The sequence below is a fragment of the Buteo buteo genome, unplaced genomic scaffold, assembly GCF_964188355.1.
Source record: "Buteo buteo unplaced genomic scaffold, bButBut1.hap1.1 HAP1_SCAFFOLD_107, whole genome shotgun sequence".
NCBI lineage: Eukaryota > Metazoa > Chordata > Aves > Accipitriformes > Accipitridae > Buteo > Buteo buteo.
Genome location: NW_027439271.1, coordinates 190,001 through 200,000, shown reverse-complemented (window position 1 = coordinate 200,000; position 10,000 = coordinate 190,001).

The window sequence follows — 10,000 nt, the reverse complement described above, 5'->3', positions numbered from 1 at the left end:
ACAACGATTCCCTTGAGGAAGGTAACGGGACCGGGGGATGGCCACAGCAGGCTCAACTCCCCCAGCTCCTCCAGCGTTCGAGTGCCGGCAACCGCCACCGGCTGCCGGTCTTTGCCCGCCCCACAGGCAACCGCTTGCCGTCGGGGAAAAAAAAGGCACCTGGACCCATGCCGCGCACGGGTGTTCGGGGCCTGGGGGAATGCCACAGAAGCGAGACAACCCCAGCCGCCTGCGTTCGACTTGCCAGCCACCAGGTACAGCCGCACTTTTCTTCCCGCTTCGCGGGCTCCAGCTTAAGGCCGGAGAAAACGCGATGAGGTGCCGCCACCTCTAACCCGGTACAGCGCTGCAGACCTTTCCACCGAGCCCTCCTGCAACCAGGCAAGCCGGGGCAGGCCGGACACCACAGGCCGCCCACGCGTGGCTCATGCCGGCAGAAACAGGACGAGGCGCTGCGGCCTCTCACCTGTGCCATCATCGGGCCCTCGGGGGCTGGGGGGAAGCTGCGGCACGCACGAGAACCCCCAGCCGTCTGCATCCGGCTGCCAGCCACCGGGACCGGCTGCCGCTTGCACTCTGCCCAATTCGTGCATGGGCTCCAGCTTAAGGCCGGAGAAAACGCGATGAGGTGCCGCCACCTCTAACCCGGTACAGCGCTGCAGACCTTTCCACCGAGCCCTCCTGCAACCAGGCAAGCCGGGGCAGGCCGGACACCACAGGCCGCCCACGCGTGGCTCATGCCGGCAGAAACAGGACGAGGCGCTGCGGCCTCTCACCTGTGCCATCATCGGGCCCTCGGGGGCTGGGGGGAAGCTGCGGCACGCACGAGAACCCCCAGCCGTCTGCATCCGGCTGCCAGCCACCGGGACCGGCTGCCGCTTGCACTCTGCCCAATTCGTGCATGGGCTCCAGCTTAAGGCCGGAGAAAACGCGATGAGGTGCCGCCACCTCTAAACCCGGTAGAGCGCTGCAGACCTTTCCACCGAGCCCTCCTGCAACCAGGCAAGCCGGGGCAGGCCGGACACCACAGGCCGCCCACGCGTGGCTCATGCCGGCAAAAACAGGACGAGGCGCTGCAGCCTCTCACCTGTGCCATCATCGGGCCCTCGGGGGCTGGGGGGAAGCTGCGGCACGCACGAGAACCCCCAGCCGTCTGCATCCGGCTGCCAGCCACCGGGACCGGCTGCCGCTCTGCCCGCTCCAGCTTAAGGCCAGAGTCAAAGGACGAGGTGCCGCCACCTCGCCCGCCCATCACCAGGCCCTCAGGAGGCGGCGGCAGCCGCGGCGGGCTGGATGCTCACGGGCAGCTGCCCTCGCATATACCAGCGCTCCACCTTTGCCATCATCGGGCCCTCCGGGGCCGGGGGAAAGCCGAGGCAGGCTCGGCTCCACCCGGTCTTCCAGCGTTCGAGTGCCGGTGGCCGCCGCCGGCCACCGGGCTATGCCCTGCGGAATCCACCTTTGCACCTCTCGCACCACTCGGGTCAACAGCCACCGCCAGCCTGCCAGACCCTCGCAGGCGCCCGGCTGGCTTACTTGGAAAACACCGGGAGAGACCAACTGGCCGAACAGACAGAAAACGAGCCGAACCACCAGGCAAAACCACCACCACAACGGCCGCCCAGCGCTCCACTTCGCCGGCTGAGCCGTAAGCCTTGCAGCCGCTCACTAGCGCTGCTCCGTGCACGAGTCACCACTACCTCCTATAGTACGGGAGATCACGTCCCCGCCCCCGGCCGGCTCCAAGAGTGCCGTCCCTGCCCACCGGGGAGACCCGCCAATGACACCGACTTTTACGATGACGTAACTGGAGGCAGCGAAAAACAGCGACCCCTTGGCCAGCTCCGAGAAAGTGGCGGGGCTATCAGGTCTACCTCCCCGCCCCCGAAATGCGGCTAAGTCCCGCCGGAGCCGGGTAGACCTGGCGGCTCTTTTCACCGGCCGCTGCGGCAGCGACACCCCGCGTCCTCCGGGCGCCGCCGGCGGCCGCGCCGGCCTCCGGAGCCGGGTAGACCTGGCGGCCGCCCGCGGAGCCGGGTAGACCTGGCGGCTCTTTTCACCGGCCGCTGCGGCAGCGACACCCCGCGTCCTCCGGGCGCCGCCGGCGGCCGCGCCGGCCTCCGGAGCCGGGTAGACCTGGCGGCCGCCCGCGGAGCCGGGTAGACCTGGCGGCTCTTTTCACCGGCCGCTGCGGCAGCGACACCCCGCGTCCTCCGGGCGCCGCCGGCGGCCGCGCCGGCCTCCGGAGCCGGGTAGACCTGGCGGCCGCCCGCGGAGCCGGGTAGACCTGGCGGCCCTTTTCACCGGCCGCTGCGGCAGCGACACCCCGCGTCCTCCGGGCGCCGCCGGCGGCCGCGCCGGCCTCCGGAGCCGGGTAGACCTGGCGGCCGCCCGCGGAGCCGGGTAGACCTGGCGGCCCTTTTCACCGGCCGCTGCGGCAGCGACACCCCGCGTCCTCCGGGCGCCGCCGGCGGCCGCGCCGGCCTCCGGAGCCGGGTAGACCTGGCGGCCGCCCGCGGAGCCGGGTAGACCTGGCGGCCCTTTTCACCGGCCGCTGCGGCAGCGACACCCCGCGTCCTCCGGGCGCCGCCGGCGGCCGCGCCGGCCTCCGGAGCCGGGTAGACCTGGCGGCCGCCCGCGGAGCCGGGTAGACCTGGCAGCCGTTCGGTGCCCCTTGGGCGGGGGGGGGCGGGGGGGGCAGGTGCGCCTGTTTTTGGTTCGTTTTTTTCGTTTTTTTTTTTTTTTTTCTTTCTTTTGAGATTTTAGCAAATCTGATTAAAAGGGCCACCCTCTCCCGGTTCTCCCGGACGGCATTTCTTTCCCCCTCCCCTTCCCGAGTTTGAACCACTTCTACACCAAGGGAGCACGTTTAAACGTACTGTCTGATGCAAGAGTTATTTCACCTTTATTGATTCCGGCGGGAAATATTAATACAATATTAACGACAACCAGTTTTCAAAATAATTTTTGTTTCCTGACACACACACACCCCCCCCCCCACCCTCGTCGTTCTCATGCACGTGCACGCACCTATTCCGAGCCGGTGGCTGCCAGGCACTTGCCAGCTTCACCACACCAGCCAGCCCCTCTGCTCCGCTGCTGCCCCCCCCCCCCCCCAACCATATTCTGTCGGCGGGGTCCGGGCAGAGGTGGCAGCCCCCGGCACAAACTGCCCGGCTCCCCGGCGCGAGTTCGCTGTTCACTGGGTGCCTTCAGGACTGGTAGCCCCTTGCCAGGTTCAGGTTCGGGTCCCGGCGCTGCTGGGTGCTCGCCGACTTTTGGTTTTGGTTTTTGCGGTCTTGGGCTTTTTTTGGGGGGTTGTTTTTAATTTTTCTCCCCCCCCCCCCCGCCTGGTTTTTTTTGGTGTTTTTTTGACGTTTTCCTTTTTTTAATAAAATAAATACTTTAAAATACATATCTGCGATCCTGCAGGCACTGCCACCCCCCCCCCCCCCCGGTGACACACGCGCGCTCAGAGGCGCGCGCACACACACACACACACACACACAGAACGCGACGCAGGCACACACAGCTACACGCACCCCTGCACCGGTGTGCTCCCCCTCCCTCCCCGCGCTGCAGTCCCGGACCTGCAGGCCAGTAGGTGCAGCCCCCCCCCCCCCCCCTCCCCCGGCCCCACCCGATCACAGACTTTCCGGCGCCCTGGAGACGGGGGGTTGGGGGGCGGGTGGCTGGGTGGGGTGGTCTGCAGCCCGGCAACGGGGCCCCCGGAAACTGTGGTGTTTCCCGCCACGGCAACGGTCTGCTGCTCAGTCGCGGCGGCAGCAGCGGCGGGGAAAGGAGGCTAGAAAAGAGGGGGGGCGAGAGCGGCTGGCGAGCAGGCGGGGAGCCTGGCGCAGAGGTAGGCTGGCGAGGGGGGACGGTGTGTCTTTTCGGAGAAGGCTTCTGTTTGGATCGGTTGGAGTTTTATTTTTTTTACTTCTCTCCCCCGTCCCCGTCCCCGTCCCCGTCCCCGTCCCCGTCCCCCCCCCCCCGGTCGTTTAGTTTTCCCCCCGCGGCGGGGGCGGGCAGGAGTGGAGCAGGGCGAGAGCGGCTGGCGAGCAGGCGGGGAGCCTGGCGCAGAGGCAGGCTGGCGAGGGGGGACGGTGTGTCTTTTCGGAGAAGGCTTCTGTTTGGATCGGTTGGAGTTTTATTTTTTTTACTTCTCTCCCCCGTCCCCGTCCCCGTCCCCGTCCCCCCCCCCCCGGTCGTTTAGTTTTCCCCCCGCGGCGGGGGCGGGCAGGAATGGAGCAGGGCGAGAGCGGCTGGCGAGCAGGCGGGGAGCCTGGCGCAGAGGCAGGCTGGCGAGGGGGGACGGTGTGTCTTTTCGGAGAAGGCTTCTGTTTGGATCGGTTGGAGTTTTATTTTTTTTACTTCTCTCCCCCGTCCCCGTCCCCGTCCCCGTCCCCCCCCCCCCCCGGTCGTTTAGTTTTCCCCCCGCGGCGGGGGCGGGCAGGAGTGGAGCAGGGCGAGCAGGCGGGGAGCCTGGCGCAGAGGCAGGCTGGCGAGGGGGGACGGTGTGTCTTTTCGGAGAAGGCTTCTGTTTGGATCGGTTGGAGTTTTATTTTTTTTACTTCTCTCCCCCGTCCCCGTCCCCGTCCCCGTCCCCGTCCCGTCCCCCCCGGTCGTTTAGTTTTCCCCCCGCGGCGAGGGCGGGCAGGAGTGCAGCAGGGCGAGAGCGGCTGGCGAGCAGGCGGGGAGCCTGGCGCAGAGGCAGGCTGGCGAGGGGGGACGGTGTGTCTTTTCGGAGAAGGCTTCTGTTTGGATCGGTTGGAGTTTTATTTTTTTTACTTCTCTCCCCCGTCCCCGTCCCCGTCCCCGTCCCCGTCCCACCCCCCCGGTCCTTTAGTTTTCCCCCCGCGGCGGCGGCGGGCGGGAGTGGAGCAGGGCGAGTGCGTGGCTGGCTGAGAAAGAAAGGCGGGAGCGGGGCCACGGGTGCGGCAGGATAGGGACTCGGCAGCTGGGGTTTAGAGACGGCAGGGCACCGGGGGGGCTCCCCTCTCCCGCCCGGGCACGGAGCCGGCAGGGACGCCGCAGGGTCCTAAAGTCTCCCGCCTTCCACCACCGGGGGCGGCAAGCCTGGTGGCGGAAGGGGGGAGCAGGGGCAGCCAGGCTCGGCGCGAACTGCGTGGCGGGAGGGCGGGGGGGCGGTGTGTGTGTGCGTGCAGCGGCGGGCCCGGGGTGACGGGGGTGGGGGGTGTCGGCCCGGGGCCCTGTTTCGGGCGGGGGGGGGGGGGGGGCTGCGCGCGTGTGCGTTTTGAGCGCACGACTGTGAGCGGGGCAGCGGGTGGAGGGTTTGGGCTGGGGGGGGCCGGTTGCGGGGGGGGGGGGTGCGCACGTGTGTAGCCCCGTGCGAGTGGGTGCGGTGGCGGGCGGGAGGTGTTTGGGGCGGGGACTCGAATGGGGGGGGGGCAGTGCGTGCGTGCGCGTGCGTGTGTCTAAGGGCGGGTGAGCGGCTGCAGCAGCAGGCGGTGGGCGTTCGGGCCGGGGGCCTGTTTTGGCGGGGTGCGGGCGCGCACGCAGGTGGAAATGAGAAAGATTTGTAACGGTGTCGCTAACGCCGCTTTCTCTGTTACAGCCCGGGTGGTCGGCCGCTTCGACGTCCGGCCTGCGCCCGTGCCTGCCTACGGGCGATGCGCTCGGCTCCCGGTCGGACCCGTCCCTGGCAAAGCAGCAGCCGCGTGCCTCGGCCTGGGCAGAGACCTGGGGCTCCAGGGCCCCAGCCAGGGCTGCCGGAGAGGCGCGCCGCGCTTCCGACAGAGGGGCATCAGCGGCTCCGTCGCCGGCGGGATGCGTTCGAGCGGTGAGGAAGGTCCCAGCGGCCTTAGGCGGTGGCGGGGGGCGCGCTCCTTCGGCGACGGGGAGCGGGGGGGAAACGGCCCCGGGGCGGGCCGGTCAGCCGGCACGGCGGCCACGCGAGCTCGTCGTCTCCGAGGATGCTCGGCTAAGTCGGCCTCGGCCACAGGGACCGCTTGTCAGGCAGCCGACTGGCTTTCTTCAGAGGCCTGCGAGACCGCCGTCCCTCGGAGGCCAATGAACAGTTAATGCGCGATAACGCAGGGGCCGGAGAACGCTAACGTTAACCAAGAGCGTCGCAAGGTCCTAAAGGAGTGCCGCAATCAAACTTTAGGAGTCGGTAATTTATAATACTGGTGACTACTAATCGAGTCATATTCAATCCGTGACGATCCGCTGGTAGGTACGTACGTACGTACGTACGTATTCCTTCTCCGGCTATTAACGAAGGGATGCACACCTAGCGTGCGTGAACGAATGAGTTTTGTTATTTAAGGAACTGCCAGAAAGCGTATTACCGCGTAGCGCTAAATCAGTCGGTAGGTGACGCTCCATAAACGATACAATCCAGCATCGCTCGTCAACTGTTAATAACTTCAATCGATGACGATTCATAGCGTATCGATTCTTCTGTATTCGTTTAGGAGCGGATCCCACGCCAACGGTGCCACGCGGTACCCGGACGGCCACCGACTCGTACAGAGACGAGAGAGCAGCGTCGGCGCCTCTTCCCGAAGAAGTCGTTACCGATAAAGTACTCCGACTGCGGGTAACGCTTTGCTCTCACGTTTTTGACGCGTGCCTGCCTGCCTGCCTGCCTGCCTGCGTGCGCGGTAAAAGACAAGCTGTCAGACACAATAAATTTTAAGAAAGTGGAATCGCGGAGCGGTCTTAATACACTAATCAGGACCGGCCCGTAGTGCGGCCAGGGAGTGCAGGCCGACCCTGCAGCGTGGCCAGGTTTACCCGGAGACACAGGTAAGGAGGCCAGGACTACCCCGGAGCATCAGGTAGGGATACCGGGCTGACCCCCAGAAAGTCAGGTAGGGTGGCCGGGCCTACCCCGGAGCGCCTGTAGGGACCGCAGGTGTACCCCGGAGCACCGGTAGGGGTACCGGCACTACCCCGGAGGATGAGGTAGGGGCGCCAGGCCTACCCCGGAGCGTCGGGTAGGGACACCGGGCTGACCCCAGAGGGTCAGGTAGGGTGGCCGGGCCTACCCCGGAGCGCCTGTAGGGACCGCAGGTGTACCCCGGAGCACCGGCAGGGGTACCGGCACTACCCCGGAGGATGAGGTAGGGGCGCCAGGCCTACCCCGGAGCGTCGGGTAGGGACACCGGGCTGACCCCAGAGGGTCAGGTAGGGTGGCCGGGCCTACCCCGGAGCGCCTGTAGGGACCGCAGGTGTACCCCGGAGCACCGGCAGGGGTACCGGCACTACCCCGGAGGATGAGGTAGGGGCGCCAGGCCTACCCCGGAGCGTCGGGTAGGGATACCGGGCTGACCCCGGAGGGTCAGGTAGGGTGGCCGGGCCTACCCCGGAGCGCCTGTAGGGACCGCAGGTGTACCCCGGAGCACCGGCAGGGGTACCGGCACTACCCCGGAGGATGAGGTAGGGGCGCCAGGCCTACCCCGGAGCGTCGGGTAGGGATACCGGGCTGACCCCGGAGGGTCAGGTAGGGTGGCCGGGCCTATCCCGGAGCGCCTGTAGGGACCGCAGGTGTACCCCGGAGCACCGGCAGGGGTACCGGCACTACCCCGGAGGATGAGGTAGGGGCGCCAGGCCTACCCCGGAGCGTCGGGTAGGGATACCGGGCTGACCCCGGAGGGTCAGGTAGGGTGGCCGGGCCTACCCCGGAGCGCCTGTAGGGACCGCAGGTGTACCCCGGAGCACCGGCAGGGGTACCGGCACTACCCCGGAGGATGAGGTAGGGGCGCCAGGCCTACCCCGGAGCGTCGGGTAGGGACACCGGGCTGACCCCGGAGGGTCAGGTAGGGTGGCCGGGCCTACCCCGGAGCGCCTGTAGGGACCGCAGGTGTACCCCGGAGCACCGGCAGGGGTACCGGCACTACCCCGGAGGATGAGGTAGGGGCGCCAGGCCTACCCCGGAGCGTCGGGTAGGGATACCGGGCTGACCCCGGAGGGTCAGGTAGGGTGGCCGGGCCTACCCCGGAGCGCCTGTAGGGACCGCAGGTGTACCCCGGAGCACCGGCAGGGGTACCGGCACTACCCCGGAGGATGAGGTAGGGGCGCCAGGCCTACCCCGGAGCGTCGGGTAGGGACACCGGGCTGACCCCGGAGGGTCAGGTAGGGTGGCCGGGCCTACCCCGGAGCGCCTGTAGGGACCGCAGGGGTATCCCGGAGCACCGGTAGGGGTACCGGCACTACCCCGGAGGATGAGGTAGGGGCGCCAGGCCTACCCCGGAGCGTCGGGTAGGGACACCGGGCTGACCCCGGAGGGTCAGGTAGGGTGGCCGGGCCTACCCCGGAGCGCCTGTAGGGACCGCAGGTGTACCCCGGAGCACCGGCAGGGGTACCGGCACTACCCCGGAGGATGAGGTAGGGGCGCCAGGCCTACCCCGGAGCGTCGGGTAGGGACACCGGGCTGACCCCAGAGGGTCAGGTAGGGTGGCCGGGCCTACCCCGGAGCGCCTGTAGGGACCGCAGGTGTACCCCGGAGCACCGGCAGGGGTACCGGCACTACCCCGGAGGATGAGGTAGGGGCGCCAGGCCTACCCCGGAGCGTCGGGTAGGGATACCGGGCTGACCCCGGAGGGTCAGGTAGGGTGGCCGGGCCTACCCCGGAGCGCCTGTAGGGACCGCAGGTGTACCCCGGAGCACCGGCAGGGGTACCGGCACTACCCCGGAGGATGAGGTAGGGGCGCCAGGCCTACCCCGGAGCGTCGGGTAGGGACACCGGGCTGACCCCAGAGGGTCAGGTAGGGTGGCCGGGCCTACCCCGGAGCGCCTGTAGGGACCGCAGGGGTATCCCGGAGCACCGGCAGGGGTACCGGCACTACCCCGGAGGATGAGGTAGGGGCGCCAGGCCTACCCCGGAGCGTCGGGTAGGGACACCGGGCTGACCCCGGAGGGTCAGGTAGGGTGGCCGGGCCTACCCCGGAGCGCCTGTAGGGACCGCAGGTGTACCCCGGAGCACCGGCAGGGGTACCGGCACTACCCCGGAGGATGAGGTAGGGGCGCCAGGCCTACCCCGGAGCGTCGGGTAGGGATACCGGGCTGACCCCGGAGGGTCAGGTAGGGTGGCCGGGCCTACCCCGGAGCGCCTGTAGGGACCGCAGGTGTACCCCGGAGCACCGGCAGGGGTACCGGCACTACCCCGGAGCATGAGGTAGGGGCGCCAGGCGTACCCCGGAGCGTCGGGTAGGGACACCGGGCTGACCCCAGAGGGTCAGGTAGGGTGGCCGGGCCTACCCCGGAGCGCCTGTAGGGACCGCAGGTGTATCCCGGAGCACCGGTAGGGGTACGGGTACTACCCCGGAGGATGAGGTAGGGGCGCCAGGCCTACCCCGGAGCGTCGGGTAGGGATACCGGGCTGACCCCGGAGGGTCAGGTAGGGTGGCCGGGCCTACCCCGGAGCGCCTGTAGGGACCGCAGGTGTACCCCGGAGCACCGGCAGGGGTACCGGCACTACCCCGGAGGATGAGGTAGGGGCGCCAGGCCTACCCCGGAGCGTCGGGTAGGGACACCGGGCTGACCCCGGAGGGTCAGGTAGGGTGGCCGGGCCTACCCCGGAGCGCCTGTAGGGACAGCAGGTGTACCCCGGAGCACCGGTAGGGGTACCGGTACTACCCCGGAGCATGAGGTAGGGGCGCCAGGCGTACCCCGGAGCGTCGGGTAGGGACACCGGGCTGACCCCAGAGGGTCAGGTAGGGTGGCCGGGCCTACCCCGGAGCGCCTGTAGGGACAGCAGGTGTACCCCGGAGCACCGGTAGGGGTACGGGTACTACCCCGGAGGATGAGGTAGGGGCGCCAGGCCTACCCCGGAGCGTCGGGTAGGGACACCGGGCTGACCCCAGAGGGTCAGGTAGGGTGGCCGGGCCTACCCTGGAGGGTCAGGATGGGGGGCCGGGATCCATCGCCGCGTGCCCGTAGGGACAGCAGGTAGAACTCCGGCGCATCACAAAGGGTTCCGCCACGGGCCCAGAGTACTGGTGGGGGAACGGGTTCTATCCCGGAACGTCGC